The sequence below is a fragment of the Microcebus murinus genome, chromosome 18 (genome assembly GCF_040939455.1).
Source record: "Microcebus murinus isolate Inina chromosome 18, M.murinus_Inina_mat1.0, whole genome shotgun sequence".
Lineage (NCBI taxonomy): Eukaryota > Metazoa > Chordata > Mammalia > Primates > Cheirogaleidae > Microcebus > Microcebus murinus.
The window spans coordinates 31479941-31502873 of NC_134121.1; the positions used below are offsets into that span (position 1 = coordinate 31479941).

The following is a 22933-nucleotide window of genomic DNA, read 5'->3' on the forward strand; positions in this document are numbered from 1 at the left end:
TCATCCAAGAGCAGAATCATATTCTTTTGACCTCACATGGGACATTCACAAAGACAGACTACATTTTGGGCCATAAAATATACGTTAACAAATTTAAATGAATAGAAATCATACAGTATCTACTCTCAGACCATAGTAGAATTAAACTAGAAATCAATAAGAGAAAGATAATGGGAAAATCCTACAATATGTGAAGATTAAACAACATACTTCTAAATAACACATGGGTCAAAGAAGAAATCTCAAGAGAAATTTAAAAATATTTTGAACTAAATGAAAAAGCACAATTTATCAAAATTTGTGGAATACAGCAAAGTAGTGCTTAAAGGGAAAGTGATAACATTAAATGCATATATTAGAAAAGAGGCATTAGTCTGTTTATTGCTACAGTAAAAGAATGCCTGAGGCTGAGTAATTTACAAAGAAAAGAGGTTTATTTGGTTCATAGTTCTGGAGTCTGTATGAGAAGCATCACACCAGTATCTATATCTGATGAGGGCTTCAGAAAGCTTCCAATCAAAGTTAAAGGCAAAGGGCAAGCAGGTGAGTCACATAGTGGGAGAAGGAACAAAGAGAGGGAGGAGGTTGTCTTTCAAACAACCCCTCTCTCATAAACTAATAAAATGAGAACTCACTCATTACAGAGAGGGCACCAAGCCATTAATGAGGGATTCACTCTCATGACCCAAACACCTCCAACTAGGCCCCACCTCCAACACTGGGGATCTAATTTCAACATGATATTTGGAGATACCAAACATCCAAACCATATCAAGAAGAAAAATCTAAAAACAACCATCTAAGCTTCTAATTAGGAAACTAGAAAAAGAAGAGCAACTTAAAATCAAGATAAGTAGAAGAACCGAAATAATAAAAATTAGAGCAGAAATCAATGAAACTGAAAATAAGAAATCAATAGAGAAAAATCAATGGAACTAAAAGCTGGTTCTTTGAAAAGATCAATAAAATCAATAAGCCTCTATCAATAAGCCTCTAAAAAAAAAAGAACACAAATTACTAATGTCAGAAGTGAAGGAAAGGACATCACTACAGATCCTATGGACATTAAAAGGATAATAAAAGGAATATAGAACAATTCTATGCCTACAAATTTGATAACCTAGATGACATGGATCAATTCCTTGAAAGATACCATCTGCCAAAATTCACATGAGAAGAAATTAACAATCCAAATAGGTCAAGATCTAGTAAAGAAATTGAATCAATAATTAGTAATCTTCCACAATATAAAGCATCAGACCCACATGGGGAATTATTTAAGCAGTAAATTATACCAATTCTGTACAATTTCTTTCAGAAGACAGAAGCAGAGAGAATACTCCCTAACTCATTCTATGAGACCACCATCACTCTAATACCAAAACTAGACAAAGATATTACAAGAAAAGAAAACTACAAGCCAGGCGCAGTGGCTCACGCCTGTAATCCTACCTCTCTGGGAGGCTGAGGCGGGCGGATTGCTCAAGGTCAGGAGTTCGAAACCAGCCTGAGCAAGAGCAAGACCCCGTCTCTACTATAAAGAGAAAGAAATTAATTGGCCAACTAATATATATATAAAATTAGCCGGGCATGGTGGCGCATGCCTGTAGTCCCAGCTACTCGGGAGGCTGAGGCAGAAGGATTGCTTGAGCCCAGGAGTTTGAGGTTGCTGTGAGCTAGGCTGACGCCACAGCACTCACTCTAGCCTGGTCAACAAGCGAGACTATCTCAAAAAAAAAAAAAAGAAAAGAAAAGAAAACTACAGACCAATATCTCTCATGAACATAGATGCAAAAATCTTCAACAAACTATTAACAAATCAAATCCAAGTATAAATTGTATATACTTAAATAAATAAAAGAATTATACATTATGACCAAGTGGGATTTATCCCAGGTATGCAAGACCAGTTCAACATTCAAAAATCAATTGATGGGGCAGGTACAGTGGTTCATGCCTGCAATCCTAGCACTGTGGGAGGCCAAGGCAGGAGGAATGCTTGAGGCCAGGAGTTTGAGACCAGCCTGAGCAACATAGTGAGATCTTCTTTCTTAAAAAAGTAGAAAAATTAGCTGGGTGTGGTGGCACACACCTTTAGTCTAGCTACTTGGAGGGCTGTGGCAGGAGGACTGCTGGAGCCCTGGAGTTCGAGGTTGCAGTGAGCTATGACGATGCCACAGCACTCTGGCCTGGGCAATGGTGTGAGACCCTATCTCAAAAAAAAAAAAATTAATGTAAAGCATCATACCAACAATCTAAAAAGAAAAATCACATGATCATATCAATAGATGCACAAAAAGCATTTTACAAAAGTCAACACCCATTCATGATAAAAAACTGTCAGTTACCTAGAAATAGAGGGAGACCTCCTCAATTTGACAAAGTCTATTTACCAAAAGCCTACAGCTAACATCATAATTAATGGTGAGAAAGTAGAAGTTTTCTAACTAAGTTTAGGAACAAGGTAAGGATGTCCCCTCTTACCACTCCTTTTCAACATCATACTTTAAGTTTTACTAATGGAATAAGATAAGAAAAAGAAACAAAATATATACCAATTGGGAAGAAAGAAATAAAACTCTTTGTTCATGGATGATATGACTATCTATGTAGAAAATCTGAAAGAATCAACAAAAATCCTCCTGGAACTAACACACAATCACAGCAAGGTTGCAGGAGACAAGGTTAATATGCAAAAATCAATCACTTTCCTATATATTGGTAATGGATAAATGGAAGTTGAAATTAAAAATATAATACTATTTATGTCAGCACACCCAAAATTAAATACTTAGGTATAAATATAGCAATATGTATAAGATCTATGTGAGAAAAACTACAAAACTCTGCTGAAAGAAATAAAACAAGAACTAAAAAAATGGAGAGATATTCCATGTTCATGGATAGGATGACTCAATATTGTCAATATGTCAATTCTTTCCAACTGATCTATAGATTCAATGGAACCCTGTTCAAAATACCAGAAAGTAACTTTGTATATATCGACAAACTGATTCTAAAGTTTATATGGAGAGGCAAAAAACCCACATTAGCCAACATAAAATTGAAGGAGAAGAATAACAATGGAGGACTAATACTACCCAACTTCAAGACTTATTATAAAGCTATAGTAATCAGGACAGTGTGGCAAAGAATAGACAAATAGATCAATGGAATAAACTAGAGAGCTCAGAAATTGACTCACACAAATATGGTCAACTGATCTTTGACAAAAGAATAAAAGGAAGACAATGTAGAAATACAGCCTTTTCAACAAATCCAACAAATGGTGCTGGAACAACTGGACATCCACATACAAAAAAATGAATCTATACACAGATCTTATTCCCACCACAGAAACTAACTCAAAATGGATCATAGACCTAAATACAAAATGCAAAACTATAAAAGTCCATAGAAGATAACACAAGAAAAATCTAGATAACCTTGGGTCTCATGATGACTTTTTTTTTTTTTTTTTTTGAGACAGGGTCTTGCTTTATCACCTAGGCTGGAGTGCTTTATCACCTAGTGGCGCTATCATAGCTTACTGCAGCCTTGAACTCCTGGGCTCAAGCAATCTTCCTGCCTCAGCTTCCTGAGTAGCTGGGACTACAGGTGTATGCTACCATGCCCAGCTAATTATTATAAAATTTTTTATTTTTGTAGAGCCAAAAGTTGTTCTCAAACTCTTGGCCCCAAGCAATCCTCCCACCTCAGCTTCCCAAAGTGCTGGGATTATAGATGTGAGCCACTGCATCCAACCTCACAATGACTTTTTAGATGCAACACGAGAGGCATAATCCATTGAAGAAACAATTGATAAGCTAGACTTCATTAAAATGAAAAACTTGTGTTCTGCAAAAAGACACTATCAAGAGAATGAGAAGACAAGCCACAGACTGGGAGAAAATATTTGCAAAAGACACATCTGATAAAGACCTGTTATCCAGGCTGGGCAAGGTGGCTCATGCTTGTTAATCCTAGCACTTTGGGAGGCAGAGGCCGGAGGATCCCTTGAGGCCAGGAGTTCAAGACCAGCCTGAACAACAGAGTGAGACCCTGTTACTACATAAAATATAAAAAATTAGCCGAGTATGGTGGCATACACCTATAGTCCCAGCTACTTGGGAGGCTGAGGCAGGGGGATTGTTTGCACCCAAGAATTTGAGGTTGCAGTGAGCTATGATGATGCCATTATACTCTGTCCTGGTGACAGAATAGACCCTGTTTCAAAAAAAGGATGTGTTATCCAAAATATATGAAAAACTCACAAATATCAGCAATAAAAAAACAAACAACGTGATTAAAAAATGAACCAAAGACCTTAACAAAGACTTCACCAAAGATATACAGATGGAAAATAAGAATAGGAAAAGATGCTCTACATAATATGTCATCAGGGAAATGCAAATTAAAATAACTATGATGTATCACTCATTATACACCTATTAGCATGGTGAAAATCAAGAAAAGGATGTGGAGCAACAAGAATTCTCTTTTATCGCTGGTGAGAATGCAAAATGGTATATCCACTTTGGAAGACAGTTTGGCAATTTCTTACAAAACTAAATATACTCTTACTATACAATCCAGCAATGAGTTGAAAACCTATTCCCACACAAAAACCTGCCCATGAGAGTTCATAGCAACTCTATTCAAAATGCCAAAACTTGGAAGTAACTAAGATGTCCTTTAATAGATGAATGGATAAGTAAACTGTGGTATATCCTAAGAATAAAATATTATTCAATACTAAAAAGAAACCAGCAATCAAGCTCATTTATTTCATATTATTGAATAAAAGAAGCCAATGTGAAAAGTCTACATACTACATGATTCCAACAATATGACATCGTTCAAAAAGGCAAAACTAAAGGAGACAATAAAAGATAATTGATTGCCAGAGGTTAGAAGGCAGCGAGGGATGAATAGGCAGAACGTGGAGGATTTTTAGGACAGTAAAAATAGTTTGTATACTATAATGGTAGACATATGTCATTATAAATTTGTCCAGACCCATAAAATGTACAACACTAAGAGTGAAGCCTGATGTAAACTATGAGTTTTGTATGATAATAATGTGTCGATGCAGATTCATCAATTGTGACAAATATATCACTCTGGTGGAACCTGTAGATAATGATGGAAGTTATGCATATGTGAGGAGCAGTGGGTATATGGGATACACCTTTCTCTCAATTTTGCTGTGAACCTAAAACTGTTCCAAAAAAATAGAGTTTTAAACAAACAAGTAAAAAGCAGAAACAAACAGGAAAAAAATAGGAGGAATTAATATGATGAGAGTCAAAGTAGGAAATTAAGCCTCATTTTTGAATGTGTATGTTATGGAATGGACACTCTCAAATAAACAATTTTGGAATGGTGTCATTTTTAAATATGAAGGGCTATATATCTAAAAATAATTTCTCAGATTTGATAGGGGCATATGTTATTTGAATAATATAAATGGTGCCAAATCATATTATACAGTATTCTTTAACTTAGAAGACCAGAGTCTATGGGCTAGTTTTAGTTCTGACAGTCATATTAACATCCACATATTTCTAAAGAATATTGTACAGCATATGGCATGGTATCTCAGCTGTACCTACAGCTAAGCATCACAAACTCAGGGTGTTCTTACGTCAGCAGGCCAACTGCTTCCACTCACTATATCACATTTCTACTCTCTGCCAAACTGTTTATGTATAAGGCAAGCCTGCTAAAAATGAACTAAAATGGTTCTCAGAAGTATAAAGTGTCTTATTATAATGAAAACCCAAGGTACAGCTGAGGTGAACTCAGCAGTATCAAGATAACCAAAATTACTAACAAAACTATGCCAGCCTACCTGTTCTTGCTTCAGGTCATTATAATAGGTAAAAAATCTGATGAATCATTACATTTATTCAACTAATAGTTACTATCTGTAAACATAAACCATAGGATGATCTTATGCTGTGGAGCACAGGAAGATATATAACCCAGTAACTACCCCAAAGCAGTTCATAGTCCATTGAGAGAATTAAAACATCATGCTAATTTATAAGTCTTTCTTACATATTTCATTCAGCAGGCTTGGCATGTACTGTCTTCTTTATTTGTCAAATGAAAAATTTTGACCAAAAAAAAGTAATTCGAGTTGAAAGAAGTTGAGCTTCTTGTTCAATTACCCAGAGTAAGTAGTATAGTAGTATAGTCCTTATGTATAGGAGATCAGAGAAGGGAGAAATTACTTCTAACAAGGGCAGCAATTTTTGTACTACTGGCTAACATTTTTACACGTTGAATCTAATTTACAGGCTTATCCTTCAACAGACTTAATTCTGCCAAAAATCTAAAAGGTCTTTCTCTCAGGCACACCACTATCCTTTCCCCCAGTAATCTGCTTATCCAGAAGATTTTACCACCTCCAACATCACAGTTAAAAGCATTGACTTTGAATCTGTATTAAAATCTGCATTCTGGCCGGGCACGGTGGCTCACGCCTGTAATCCTAGCACTCTGGGAGGCCGAGGCCGGCGGATTGCTCAAGGTCAGGAGTTCGAAACCAGCCTGAGCAAGAGTGAGACCCCGTCTCTACCATAAATAGAAAGAAATTAATTGGCCAACTAATATATATATAGAAAAAATTAGCCGGGCATGGTGGCACATGCTTGTAGTCCCAGCTAGTTGGGAGGCTGAGGCAGCAGGATTGCTTGAGCCCAGGAGTTTGAGGTTGCTGTGAGCTAGGCTGACGCCACGGCACTCACTCTAGCCTGGGCAGCAAAGCGAGACTCTGTCTCACAAAAAAAAAAAAAAAAAAAAAAAAATCTGCATTCTGACACCTACTATCTGTGTGATCTTGAATAAGTCACTTAAACTTTTTTTTTTTTTTTGAGACAGAGTCTCGCTTTGTTCCCCAGGCTAGAGTGAATACTGTGGTGTCAGCCTAGCTCACAGCAACCTCAAACTCCTGGGCTCAAGCAATCCTACTGCCTCAGCCTCCTGAGTAGCTGGGATTACAGGCATGCGCCACTATGCCCAGCTAATTTTTCTATATATATTAATTGGCCAATTAATTTATTTCTATGTTTAGTAGAGACGGGGTCTCACTCTTGCTTAGGCTGGTTTAAACTCCTGACCTCGAGCAATCCACCCGCCTGGGCCTCCCAGAGTGCTAGGATTACAGGCATGAGCCACTGCGCTGGCCTCTCCTTAGCTCTTTAAAATGCATTTTGGCTGGTCTGAGTGCAGTGGTGTTGATAACAATTGATCACAACCAGTTACTGATTCTTTTGTTCCTTCCCTACTCCCACTGCTTCACTTGACTAGTCTAAATAAAGAAAAAGAAAAAAATAAAGAAAATACATTTTGCTTTGATTCTTAAATTCAGCTTGCTCTTTTCCTTAAGTTCAGCTTGCTCTTTAAGTTCAGCAAAAGAAAAAAAAAGCCAACTAACATTTATTCAACCTTTATAATGTTTCAGACACTATTTTAGTGGTTTTCATTTAATAACTCATTTAATCTACAAAACAGTTCTATGAGATAGAGATACTATTATAGGTGACAAAATTGTAGCACAGAAACCATAGTAACTTGCCAAAGTTCATGATTCAGTATCAGGCATTTTGCCCTTAGGCATTCCAAGGAGTTTTCTCTCAAAATCAATCAAAATGCTTTTTTTAAATGAAAGAAGGCCAGTGCGGTGGCTCACACCTGTAATCCTAGCACTCTGGGAGGGCGAGGCAGGAGGATCGTTTGAGCTCAGGAGTTCGAGACCAGCCTGAGCAAGAGTGAGACCCTGTCTCTACTAAAAATAAAAAGAAATTAGCTGAACAACTAAAAATATATAGAAAAAGTTAGCCGGGCATGGTGGCACATGCCTGTAGTCTCAGCTACTCAAGGGCTGAGGCAAAAGGATCAGCTGAGCCCAGGAGTTTGAGGTTGCTGTGAGCTAAGATGACGCCAGGGTACTCTAGCCCAGGCAACAGAGTGAGACTGTGTCTCAAAAAAAAAATTAAAAAATTAAATTTTAAAGAAATGAAAGAAAATAAAATTGGCCTTATAAGGAGATTTTCTTCTATAAGGAAGGAATTTAAATTAAGAACCTAGCTACAAGTTACTCATTTTGTAAAGAGTGGTAAGTCTTACCCAATGCAGTTTTCTTACTGTAATAATTCAACAATTCAAATTTCCCATAACATTATTCTTTATTTCAATATATTCTCTAAAGAAGATTGCATGATTTAAAATAATAGGTCAATGGAATTGTTAAGTACATACTCACAGTACTAAAAGAGAGAAAAAGGATTTTAAATGTCATTTACCTTGTTTTTTTTAATAACATTGTCATTGAACTAACAAAGGAGTTTGCCTTGGCTGTACGTATGAGACAGCTCCCATAGAAAAGGGGAACTTCTGGCTCTAACAGTAAGCCTTGTATTTATGGAGCATTCCTACATACTCACTGGTCAACCAAAATTTGTCCCATTTATCCTTTACTCTTTGTAAGAAAGACAGAACTCCAGGAATCATCCCTACTCTTTCATGCATCATCCATTTTCCCCTCTCTAACAGGTTATTCTATCAGTATATAAACATGCTATAATACCTCTAATTTTTTAAAACATTAAAAAATTTCAAAAGGCTATTATTTCCCTATTTCACTATTCCCCTCTGCAATAAAATTCCTTGAAACGAATGTTTACACTTACTGTTTTTACTTCCTTTCTTCCCATTTTCTCTTGAACCAACTGTTCACTGAAACTATTTTTTTCAAGGTCACCAATAACTTACCAATCTAATGATAATTTCTCAAATCTCACTTTATTTGACCTATTGGTAGCATTGGACACAGTTGATTTCTCCCCACCTTCTTGACATACTTTCTAGGCCACTACTTGGTTTCTTTACTCAATAGTGATGTCCTCATTCTTTGCTGTTTTTTCCTCCTGTTCTTGATATCGAACCATTGAAATGTCCCAGGGCTCAGTCCTTTCAATCTCAGTTAGTCTCTGTCTATACCTACTCTCTAGATGATCTAACTAGTCTCTTGGCTTTAAACATGACTATTTGCTTATTATTCCCTCATAATACTTACTTCTAGCCCAGACTTCTCATCTGCTCAGGCCTCTATTTCCTCTTGCTTACCCAATGACTCAACTTAGAAGTCTAACATACATTCTAAACTTAATATGACTAAAGCCAAATTCCTCATTTCCAGCTCCCAAATTTACTCCTCCCACAGTCTTCTCAATTTCAACAAATGGCAATTCCATTTATTGACAAAAGCCCTGAAGTCACCCTTAATCCTTCTTTCTCAATCCTGTATCAACAAGTACTACAAATACTGTTGACTTTTTTCCCCAAAATATATTGATTGTGACCACTTCTCACCATCACTACAGCTATTACCCTCCCCTGTGACAGATAGTCTAATAGCTGGAATCTGCCTGCACCACAAACTCAGTCTATTTCCCTTACTGTAGCCAAATAGATCTTTTCAAAATGTAAGTCAAATTGCAATGAAATGATAAATTAAAGCAAGAATCATTAATGGGTGTCTAAAGCAATAAATGAAATTGTGGTACTGTAGTTATATAAAAGAATATCCTTATTTTTAGGGATGAAGTATGCGATGTCTGCAACTTACTTCCAAATGGTTTAGCAAAAATAGATAAATAGACAGATATAACAAATAAGGTAAAAGTGTTCATGGTTGCTAAAACCAGAGAGTGGGCAAATGGATACTCATTGTACTACTTTTTCAACTTTTTTGAATGTTTGGAAATTTTCATAATAAAAAGTTGGGGCCGGGCGCGGTGGCTCACGCCTGTAATCCTAGCTCTTGGGAGGCCGAGGCGGGCGGATTGCTCAAGGTCAGGAGTTCAAAACCAGCCTGAGCAAGAGCGAGACCCCGTCTCTACTATAAATGGAAAGAAATTAATTGGCCAACTGATATATATATAAAAAAAAATTAGCCGGGCATGGTGGCTCATGCCTGTAGTCCCAGCTACTCGGGAGGCTGAGGCAGAAGGATCGCTCGAGCCCAGGAGTTTGAGGTTGCTGTGAGCGAGGCTGACGCCACGGCACTCACTCTAGCCTGGACAACAAAGCGAGACTCTGTCTCAAAAAAAAAAAAAAAAAAAAAAAAAAAAAAAAGTTGGGAAGAAAATATGAGTCAAATTATGTCTCTCTCTGCTCAAAACCCAATGGCTTCCCATAACATTCTAAGTAAAAGCAAAGTTCCAACAATGGTCCTAACAAGGTCCAACAATGGTTCCAACAAGGCCCTAAACAATCCAGTTATTCTCCACCCTCTATACCCCAACCCTTATCTCTAACTATCTCCATCACTCACTTCTTTACTAGCACAATATCACTGTTTCTCAAACACACAGGGCGCTCAAGAGCCATGCTTTGCTAATTTTTCTATTTTTTGTAGAGATAGTATCTAGCTATATTGCTCAGGCTGGTCTCAAACTACTCAAGTACAGTAACTGCTAATGAGCAAAGATCATCTTAGCTCCAATTCTTACATTTCCTGACTCTCAGCTGCCTAAATATTACCTCTGCCCAAAGATCTTGTTATTATAAGAAATTGCCCCACCTCCAAAATTATTAATTCATACATCCCACTCATGAGCCACAACCTCCTATCTTTCAAGTTCATTTGTTCAAGTGTGCTACTTCAGGCTGGGCATAGTGGCTCCCCGCTGTAATCCCAGCACTTTGGGAGGCCAAGGTGGGAGGATCACTTGAGCTCCAGAGTTCAAAGTTGCAGTGGCAGTGAGCTATGATTATGCAACAGAGCAAGACCCTATCCCTAAAAAGGAAAAAGAAAGGTAGGGGAAAATAAATTCAGCTGGTTATATACAAATTGAACTAACCTGCATGATATTTCATAATAATTAAAAGTGGTTAATCATCTCCTTTTCTGGAAAGATTTATATTCTTCTGCCACTTCTGCTAGTTTGAATGCAGAATAATGAAAACAAAGTAGGTTATATTTGATGTATCTCAAACACTATAAGTTTAATTGATCATTATTATTTGCTCCTCACCATGTGGCAAAGGCATTTGCTGGCAACAGAATTTTGGCAATGGAAAGTTTGTATCTACTTGAACAAGTGAGAAATGTCTCAACTTCAAATTATTTTATTGTTCTACATTATAATTATAACTGAATTTTGATTTATTTATGGAATTAAAAAGCACTCAGGATATGTTAGTATTTGTTTGGCTGTAGAATGATACTTTATCTGATGAACAAAGGGTAAACTGTAAAGAAACTGTACTTGATAGCTGTTTAAGTTGCCGGTTCCAAAATGTAGTCACTTATGTCAAAAGCCTAACAAAATGGAGTCAGGAGACCATAAAGGGGAGCTTTCATGTCAGTTTAAAGTTATTTTATTTTATTTTATTTTTTTTGAGACAGAGTCTCACTCTGTTGCCCAGGCTAGAGTGCTGTGAGCCACCAAGCCCAGCCTAAAGTTATCTTTTTTAACAGTGGGAAAATCATTGTTTTTGGTCATAAATGCATTAATATGGGCATTATAAAAACATAGTTAATATAAGAATAACAAATCGATTTGTTGGTGTTATGTATGAAATAATTAAATATATATATAGGAAAGACACACAAAATGTAAAATGAAGGACATAAACACTTAAAAATTTTTAGATTAGGTTATCCTAGTCCCTAAGAATTTTAATGGTTCTTCACTGTATCTAAATTGTTCTCCACTTTATATAGTTTAAGCAGTATCATAGCTATTGTCTCTCTTACCTTCCCACTAGCTGCAATAAAAAATAAATTAGGCATACCATCTATAAACATTGGTTAAATTAATAAAGCCAAAGACATTACCCTGCTTGCTCTGAATAGGGACACAGACTAATTAAGCAGCCTTATTGGTAGACAGATGGTTTAAATTAGCTTTTCCAGTTGCTGAATTTTAAAGTACTTCCTAGTTGTAACTGATTTTTATTAGGTGACATTTGACTGTACCTGGCTGCTAGAGCTATCTTTAGAATAAGCAGCCAGATCTAAGGGAAAATGTACAATATTTAGAAGAACACAGAGAATAGGAAAGTCAAGCAGAGAATAGGAGGAGTGTCTGGAGGCCAGTGGGAGATGGCACAAGAACAGATATAGTTTCAAAACATCAGAGATGTATATTTACACAATTTCCCCCATCCCACTCTGTTAGATGGTACAGGATTCCTCGTGTGTTCAGGTTCCTCTGTTTAGGGTTTTCTATGCTACTCCTGCTTTACACTGGTGTGGAAAGTAAAAGGTGTGTTCTATTATTCTTGTAATAAAAATTCCGTTGATTAACAACTATTTAAAGGCACTTCAAGAAGGTAAAGAGAATACTATTGATTTCTCTCGGCTTGATACTCCATTAATTTGGAAAGCCCAAATGATTTGGTCCCTTCCTAATAATACCATTCAAGAGGAAAGAAGTCCATTTTTCAGTTCATACTGAAACTTACCAAAAGATCTAATATAAAATGATTTTTATTTATCCTGAGTTTTGTCTTAAAAAATTGCTCCTGAGTATCAATAAATCATATCCCTATACGTATTTACATGTTTCAAAATAATCTACATCACCCAAGATACACTGGTATTTGTTTGGCTGCATAATGCTACATTATCTGATGAACAAAGGGTAGTATGTAAAGAAACTGTACTTAATAGCCGTGTAATTTGCCAGTACCAAAAGGTAGTCACTTATGTCAAAACCCTAACAAAATGGAGTCATGCACAAATGCCTGCAACAGGTCTTATCACAAGACATTCCTGCACATAGACCAGAAAAAGGCCTTATTGTAAGAACTTCCTCAAAATTGCAGTATGCCAGAGAGGCTGCCTACACAACAATGCTTGCCTAGCAATGGCTATCTCTCCACCAATGGACGAATGCCAACTCCTACAATGGGCTTCTGTGATCTACAGATTTTGTTTCAAAGAAGTTTATGTAGGCCAGGCGTGGTGGCTCACACTTGTAATCTTAGCACTCTGGAAGGTGAGGTAGGAGGATTGTTTGAGCTCAGGAGTTCAAGACTAGCCTGAGCAAGAGCGAGACCTCATCTCTAGTAAAAAAAAATATATAGAAAGAAATTAGCTGGACAACTAAAAATATATATAGAAAAAATTAGCGGGGCATGGTGGCACATGCCTGTAGCCCCAGCTAACTGGCATCTGAAGTTGGGGGCAATCTTGTGGGACTGAGCCCTTAACCTATGGAGTCTGCACTAACTTTAGTTAGTGTCAGAATCAAATTGTGGGACACCCAGTTGGTGTCTACAGAGAATTTGAGAACTGCTTCATGTGGGAGAAATCCCTAAACATCTGATGTCAAAAGTGAAGTGTAGGCCGGGCGCTGTGGCTCACGCCTGTAATCCTAGCTCTTGGGAGGCTGAGGCGGGCGGATTGCTCAAGGTCAGGAGTTCGAAACCAGCCTGAGCAAGAGTGAGACCCCGTCTCTACTATAAATAGAAAGAAATTAATTGGCCAACTGATATATATATAAAAAATTAGCCGGGCATGGTGGCGCATGCCTGTAGTCCCAGCTACCCGGGAGGCTGAGGCAGAAGGATCACTCGAGCCCAGGAGTTTGAGGTTGCTGTGAGCTAGGCTGACGCCACGGCACTCACTCTAGCCTGGGCAACAAAGTGAGACTCTGTCTCAAAAAAAAAAAAAAAGTGAAGTGTAAGAATAGTAGAGAAAAAAGTTTGGTTTTCCTATGCACATAGCGTAGGTTTATAATTAATCTAGCTGTTTATTTCAATCAAAATCATTCTTGTAGCCACTTTTCACCACCTTTCTCTTTTCTTTACATGAGTAACACCACCATTACTTCAATTACTTAGTAACAGATTTGCCCGTAATAGCTCAATAGAACAAATTATGTATAGTAAAAAGTAATAGATAATTAGCAATAAGATAAAATATCAAGGTCACTCTCATTTGGGCATCATTATGGTACTAAGATATTTTCTCCATGGGATAGCACTATAGAAACTTAAGACCCCCAAACACCTTAACTTACCATATCTCGCCCATGCTCTCTCTCTGTCTGCAACTCATTCTTCCTATACATCCTTTGCTCCAGCCATATGCAACTACTTATATAGTAGAGGCAGATATGACTATATGTTTTGTTGTTTTATGTTAATACAACCTCACAGATGCCATTTCCTCAGCTTGAACCTCCCTTATTTTCTTCTTCAGTTAGTCAACAATCCTTGGCCCTAAAAACCTCAGTTAAAGCATTACCTTCTTTAGAAAGCCTTCTTTGACTCTTTTCCTTCCACTTCTATACTGTCATAGCAGCTCTTTTATTATATTATAATTATTAATTTGCTTATATATTTTTCACTATCTACAAGATCCTTTAAGGTAAGGGCATATCACATTCAACTTTTTTCTCTATCTTACCTTTCAGAATAATATAGGCCTCAATAATGATTGTTGAGTGTTCTTAAATTATTTCAAATTCAAGTAAAAGTCATAATAATACTATCAGGTTGGGATGGGTGTGGCAATTTCTTAAAATAAGACAACAATGAAGTTTACCACATCTATTGACTCTTCCTTTCACAAAAGATTTCTCTGTAGCATGCAATGCTGTTTGGTATCATTTTACCCACAGAACTTTCAAAATTGGAGTCACTCTTCTCAAACCTTGCTGTTTTATCAATTAAGTTTATGTAATATTCTAAACCCTCTGTTGTCATTTCAACAATTTTCATAGCCTGTTCATCAATGTAGATTCCATCTCAAGAAACCACTTTCTTTGTTTCATCCATAAGAAGCAACTCCTTATCCATTAAAGTTTTATTATGAAATCCCAATAAGTCAGTCACATCTTCAGGTTCTACTTTGAATTCTAGTTCTCTTGCTATTTCCACCACATCTGCAGTTATATGCTTCACTGAAGTCTTGAACCCTTCAAAGTCATCCATGAGGGTTGGAATCAATGTCTTCCAAACTTCTGTTAAAGCTGATATTTTGACCTCCTCCTGTGAATCATGAATTTTCTTTTTTTGAATGTGAGCCTAAGTTTTATTTGTTAATTTCTTACATTTGAAGTACTTTTTGATGACATCCTTGGCCTGAGATTCTGTCAATTTTACAGAGGCCTACCCAAGTTTCTGGTCATCAGTCTTAATTAAGTTGATTTGGTGTTCAGCACAAAGGGCCATCAGCAACTTGACGTACATAGGCTCATCACAGTTGGATGCAAGCATATGAAGCCTTCTCTAAGGCTTTGGCAGCTTTACAAATTCCACAAGATAGGCCATCATGGATGTAGGTGGTCTTCAGTACCTCTTGTAAAACAGTATTAATGTCTACTATACCTCCAGCAGTAATGCATTCCTCAGCCATGGTGGTGGGTTACAGGTGAAGCTGAATCTTGAATATACCCAAGCCTCTGCTTCCATGCAACTTGATAATGGCAGCAGGGCACAAATATTCTTAATAGCATCTAGAATGATGAATATTTTCCAGAAGGTTTTCAACTTACTTTGCCCACATCCATCAGAGGAATAACTATCTATGGCAGATATAGCCTTACATGTATTTCTTAAATAATAAGACTTGAGGCCGGGCGCTGTGGCTCACGCCTGTAATCCTAGCTCTTGGGAGGCCGAGGCGGGCGGATTGCTCAAGGTCAGGAGTTCGAAACCAGCCTGAGCAAGAGCGAGACCCCGTCTCTACTATAAATAGAAAGAAATTAATTGGCCAGCTGATATATATATAAAAAATTAGCCGGGCATGGTGGCACATGCCTGTAGTCCCAGCTACTCGGGAGGCTGAGGCAGGAGGATCGCTTGAGCCCAGGAGTTTGAGGTTGCTGTGAGCTAGGCTGATGCCACGGCACTCACTCTAGCCTGGACAACAAAGTGAGACTCTGTCTCAAAAAAAAAAAAAAAATAATAATAATAATAATAAGACTTGAAAGTAAAAGTTACTCCTTGATGCCTGGTCTGAAGAATGGATGTTATGTTAGCAGGCATGAAAACAACATTTTTCCCCTTGTACATCTCCATCAGAGCTCTTGGGTGACCAGGTGTGTTGTCAATGAGCAGTAAAATTTTGAAAGGAATCTTTTTTTCTGAGCAGTAGGTCTCAACAATGGGTTTAAAACATTCAGTAAACCATGCTATAAACAGATGTGCTGTCATTAAGTCGCTAATCAGAGTCTGCCTGTCCTTTGAAGCTTTTTTATTTTTTATTTCAAAGTATTAAGGGGGTACAAATGTTTTTTTGTTACATGGATTGCTTCTGTAGTGCTTGAGTCATGGCTATAAGTGTGCCCATCACCCAAACAGTATTCATTGTACCCATTAGGTAGGTTTTGACCCTCTTCTCCTCCACCCCAGTGCTTGATTTCCATTGAGTTACTTCCCTTGGTGCACATGTGTGCTCATTGGTTAGTTCCAATATTTTTCTTTTGAAACAGGGTCTCGCTCTGTCACCCAGGCTGAAGTGCAGTAGCATGAGCATAGCTCACTAAAACCTTGAACTCCTGGGCTCAAGGGTCCTCCCATCACAGCCTCTCAAGTAGCTGGGACTATATAGATGCACACAACCACAACAGACTATTTTTAAGAGATGAGGTCTCCCTATGTTGCCCAGGTTGGTCTCAAACAATTGGCCTTAAGCAATCCTCCCACCTTAGCTTCCCAAAGCATTGGGAATTACAAGGATGAGCCACTGCACTTAGCCAAATTTAAACCATTATCTTGCAAATAACCAATGCATGATGCTACAAAATTAGGCATGGGTGAAAAATTCAAACTGCAAGATAGATCAATGGATTTTAATGTTAACAGAGTACTAAAAGTTTACTGATATGGTTTCAGATTCCACATTGCAACTAACCTTTAAGAAATGACAACAAATTGAGTTTTGTTACAGTATCAAAAAGAATATCCACAATTATCTGAAAAGGCTATTAAAAGTACCCTCCTCTTTTTAAACTACATACGTGCGGTCAGATTTTTCTTCAGATACTTCAACACAAATAACATATCACAAAGATGGGATGCATAAGCACATATGAGAATCTACTTATTAAACTAAACTTTAAAGAGATTTACAAAACTGTAAAACAATGCCACTCTTCTCACTAAATTTTGTTTTTGTTTTGGGAAAAATAATATTTTTCATTTAAAATTGTTATATATGCTAATATGCAATTAATAAATGAATTAATACATTTTAAATTTTTTCTCATATTTAATTTCTAAAACAACAAGTATTATTAGGTACAAGCTATATAAACAAAAGCATGAATCCAAAAAGTTTGGCTGGGTGCAGTGGCTCATGCCTGTAATCCTAGCACTCTGGGAGGCCAAGACAGGAGGATTGCTTGAGGTTAGGAGTTCAAGACCAGCCTGAGCAAGAGCAAGATCCACATGGTCTCTACTAAAAATAGAAAAATTAGCAGGGCATGGTGGCACGTGCCTGCAATCCCAGGTACTCTGAAGTGCTGGGAAAGATAAATATCAGATTCAGGAAAATGACTACACTGGGAGAGAAAGGGCAGGCATGAGATGAAGGAAGGGTATATGCAGAGGGGCTTAAGCTTGGATCTCTAATGCTTAGTTTTCAAAAAAACTTTGAACAAATATGCCCAAACATTAAATATGACAAATAGGGTGGTGGGTATATAGATGTTTGCTTTGTTCTTTTTTTTCTATATGAGTCTATATTTTGGGAATATTTCAAATAAATAAAATCTAACACAAGCATGTATCCTAATTTTTACCTAAGTATAAACTTTCTCCTCTGCAGTTTAGAATCCATATAGGTTGGTACAAAGCCTAGTGCATTACTGTGCTCAGTCTTTGCTTGCATAGAAAAACTTAAAATATAAGGGAAAAACTGATTATCTGGTTATTTGTTCCTTTCCAAATAAAGCAGCTTCATCCAAATGAAAAAAGAACCAACAAAAATAGAGGTCACATGAGATGTTTACTGGTATAGAATGTATAACTATTTCCGTTTCCTATAGTATGCAATTTTGAATTAAGACTCATTAAAATAATACATATACATCCATTTGCAGAGAGGCTTGATTCATTTAAAATTTATTTAATTTCAACTATGTGTAAAGTTGAACACAGACCCTGTGTTAAGTACTAAGGATACAGAGGTGAATGAGAAAAGGTCCCTAACAGTAAGAACCTCATAGTCTAAAGAATCCTAACAAAGAATTAACATAAAATGTGATAAATTTCAGTGTTCCTTAGAAGGTTAAAAAAATATGATAAGTATTATCAAAAGGCATGTACAAAGGGATATGAGATCACTCAATGAGTATCGGAGAGAATGCTAATTCTGTCTGAGAGCTGAGAAAGGTTTCAGAGATAGGATAACATTTGAGCTGGGACTTGAAAAATGAGTAAAAAATTCAATGGATAAAAAAGAAAGGAAAATGTGTTCCAGGCAGGAATAAAAAATATGCATGTATTAATATATATGTGTATGTATGTTTATACAGAAAGTTGATCCTCATTATTTATAGAGTCTGTATTTGTATATCCATTTACTCACTAAAAATTTGTTCATAACCTCAAAATCAATACTTTCATAGTTATTTATGAACATGCACAGAGTGGCAAAATATTTGAGTTACCTGAAACACACATTCCCAGCTGAGGTTAAAAACGGTGATACTTCCTCTGCCTTCTTGTTTTAGCTTTTACACTATCCTTTTCTTGGTCTTTTTAGTGCTATATTTTTCACATTTTTATGCTTTTTGCTAGTTATTTTACTGTTTAAAATGGCCTCCATGCACAGTGCTGATATGCTGTCTAGTGTTCCTATGTACAAGAAGGTTATGATGTGCCTCATGAAAAAAATGTGTGTTAGATAACCTTCATTCTTACATACAGTCTTGTTGGCCTCATGTTCAGTGTTAATGAATCAATAATATATATTAAATAAGGTATCTTTAAGCAGAAACACACATAAAACAAGGTTGTATTGATTGGTTGATGAAAATGTTGTGAACAGAGGCTCACAGGAACCTAGTACTGTATTTCCTCTAGGAACAATGGTTCTCTATTCACTGATTAAGTATTTGTGGTAACTTTATAGAACATGACCACTGTGAATAATGAGAAACAATTATGTGTATGTGTGTGTGTACTCACTAGTTAACAAATGTTTCTTTGAATAAAATTTTAATTTATTTTTTAATAAAATTTATTTATAGGAATCACTGACTACTTAGATTAGATATACATAGCACATTGCCTTACCCTGAATAAGTAATGAATAATCAACTATAATGAAGATAACTGAGAGCTTATTATGCATATTGATAGTTTTTAAAAAAAAAAAATTTTTTTTGAGACAGGGTCTTGCATTGGCCCCTAAGCTGGAAATCAGCGGCACAATCATAGCTCACTACGGCCCCGAGCTCCTGGGCTCAATCAGTCCTCCTGCCTGAGCCTCCCAAGTAGCCTCTAGTAGGACTAGAGGCATGAGGCACCACATCCAGCTGATTTTTCTTATTTTTTATTTTTGTAAAGAGGAGGTCTTGATATGTTGCCCAGGCTGGTCTCAAACCCCTGGCCTCAAGTGATCCTCCCACCTCGGCCTCCCAAAGTGCTGGGATTATGAGTGTAAGCCACCATACCCGGCCAATTTATGGTCTTTAAAGACATAGTTTTTAAAACCATTACTTTAAATAAGCATGGTATTATGAAGTTTCTAGTAAGGGCAGTAAGACCTCACATAAAGATAGCTAATGTACTTGTAACCACTTAAGAATGGAGTAGAAATTTACAGAAGCAGATGTGGCATAATTTTACTGATTTAGTTATTTCTATAAGATATAATCGTAGATAGTGGCAAAAACAGTATGGTAAAAACTACAGTAGAAAAAAATCTAAAATTATTTTTAAAAGTTTCCTCAATCAATTAACACAATTGAACTGACATTTTCCCAGAGTGATTCTAATGAACAAAAAACAAGTAAGCTTGCACAATGGCAGCTCATTATAATGAAAAAGAATCAGGTAATATCCTTAAGCAGCCAATTTGCCATCAGGTTAATCTTATTTTATTTTTATTTTTTTTTTTTTTTGAGACAGAGTCTCGCTTTGTTGCCCAGGCTAGAGTGAGTGCCGTGGCGTCAGCCTAGCTCACAGCAACCTCAAACTCCTGGGCTCGAGTGATCCTTCTGCCTCAGCCTCCCGGGTAGCTGGGACTACAGGCATGTGCCACCATGCCCGGCTAATTTTTTTATATATATATCAGTTGGCCAATTAATTTCTTTCTATTTATAGTAGAGACGGGGTCTCGCTCTTGCTCAGGCTGGTTTCGAACTCCTGACCTTGAGCAATCCGCCCGCCTCGGCCTCCCAAGAGCTAGGATTACAGGCGTGAGCCACAGCGCCCGGCCAGGTTAATCTTTATAACAAATTAGAATGAGTCAGTCATATAACAATATTTTATGAAGATCTTTTTTAACATTAACATTTCCTGTAATAATTATTCCAATAATTTTGAAGTATGCAATTCAAAAATTCACATTTCCTTTACACTAAAATAGGGAAAATGAAAAACAGAAATGGATCTAATACAACACATAGACACTTGAGGTCATGACTGAGAATTATGCCATAAATCGATACCTTTTAAAAATATTACATTATAAATTTATAATGACATTTTCCCCATCTTTGCTGAATGGCCTGCACCTCTTAAATGATATTCAACTGTCTAACAATTAAGAGGTACATATTATACATTTTAAATATTCTTTTGTAGTCTGGGAAGGCAGTTTTCAGAAACTAATGAGATTGATAATGCCAATAGGTAAAAGTTTTCTAATAATTTCAAATTCTATTTAAAAATGTAGGAAAGAAATGAGATCAAAATTTCATAATGCTACAAAAGCAATTTATGTAACCAAAACATTTGTACCCCCATAATATTCTGAAATTAAAAAAAAAAGAATTTAACAGGCACAAATATTTTTGGCATTTATTGTGCACTGCTGGTCTGCATCAATGACTCATTAAAGTTCATTAAAATAAAAAAATTTCATAATGCAGGAAAAACCATTAGACGTTTTCATTGTACATACAGCAGGTAACGGTAAAGCTAACTCCATGAATACCATTTATTTCCAGTTAGATAGGCACCCCAATCTTAGTTTTCAAAACCAATGTCTTGATTTTCCCTTTAAGCCTGCTCTTCCCAAGCCTTCACCATCTTGTAAATGGCAATTCCATTCTTCCAGTTGCTCAAGCCAAAAGCCTTGAATTTATCTTTGCCTCCTTCCCTTCTCACATACCACATAAACAAATCCTATTGTTTCTTCTCTCAAAATATATCCAGAACCTGACCACTTACTATTATTTCTAAGACTACATTTCCTAGTGTAAGCCATTACCACTTTCTACCTAGACAACTAAGTCTTTCCCTTTTTTTTTTTTTACCTTTTTTCCTCATACTCTAGTCTCCACAGAGCACTGAGTGAACCATTACAAATATAAAATATAAATCATGTCTCTGCTCCCTTTGGGTATCAGAAAAAAAAAAAAGTAAATCATGTCCTTCCTCTGCCAAACCCTTTATTGCCTTCCCATCTTATTCAGGGAAAAATTCAAAATCCTGACCATGACTTACAAGGTCCTACATGATTTAATTCCCTGCTATCTCTCTGACTTTGTTTTCTAATATTCTGTCACTTTTGCTCCAGGTCACACAAATTTCTCTGCTAATCCTCAAACATGTTGAGCATTATCTTACATGGATCTATACTTACTGATTCCTCTGCCTAGAAAGCTTTTCACAGATAGCCACATAATTCACGTCTTCACTTATTTCAGATCTCTACTTAACCTTATCAGAGAGGACTTCCCTGATTACCCTATTAACAAACAGCAAACTCCCTATGTGCTCCTACCTCATCATTCTCTAGCCCCTTACCCTGCTTTTCTTCATAGAATTTACCACCACCCATCTAAAAAATTTAGCATTTATTTTCTGTCTTTTGCCTATTAGAATGAACATAAGTTCCTTGAAAAGAAGAGCCTTCTTTGTTTTTGTTCACTCCTGTATCCTTAGGACATAGAATAATACCTGACACATAAAAGGCACTCAACAAAAATTTGGCAAATTAATGAATGAAATGAATTCAAATATAGTAATTATTTTAAAAGGCCTCATTTGATGTGCACCATCTGGGGGATGGTCATGATGGAGACTCAGACTTGTGGGAGGAGGGGGGGAAATGGGCATTTATTGAAACCTTAAAATCTGTACCCCCATAATATGCTGAAATAAAAAAAATAAATAAATAAAATAAAAAATAAAAGGCCTCATTTATAAGGTTAATGAGCCCCAAACCCCATAAATTAATAATTAAATGCTATAATAACTTTTTAAAAATTTGCTAGCTAGGATGCAAAGAACTTTTTTTTCATAATTTTTTTCTTTATTTTTTTTTCTTTTTCTTTCAATAAATGTGAACAGCTTGAAGCAAAGAACTTTATATATACACAGTGGTTACATTTCTATAATTTAAAGTGTAATTCCTACTTGAGGACATTTTTAAATACTCTTTTGTTTTTGAGACAGAGTCTCATTCTGGGTAGAAAGCAGTGGCATCATCATAGCTCACTGCAACCTCAAACTCCTGGTCTCAAGTGATCCTCCTGCCTCAGCCTCCTGAGTAACTGGGACTACAGGTGCACACCATGGCCAGCTAATTTTCCTATTTTTGGTAGAGACAGGGTCTTTCTCTTGCTCAAGCTGGTCTCGAACTCCTGAGCTCAAGCAATCCACACTCCTTGGCCTCCCAGAGTGCTAGGATTATAGGTGTGAGCCACTGCATCTGGCCTCATTTTTAATAGACTGTTTTTTAGGCCAGGCTAATTCTAGCACTCTGGGAAGCCAAGGTGGGAGG

The 22933-nt window shown here is 36.7% G+C and overlaps 1 protein-coding gene across 1 annotated transcript in view; it reads right to left on the bottom strand.

Annotated features, from left to right (window-relative positions):
* The window catches only part of PPM1E (protein phosphatase, Mg2+/Mn2+ dependent 1E), a 213025-nt gene that overhangs the window by 72460 nt on the left and 117632 nt on the right, over positions 1-22933 (bottom strand). The window lies entirely within an intron of this gene.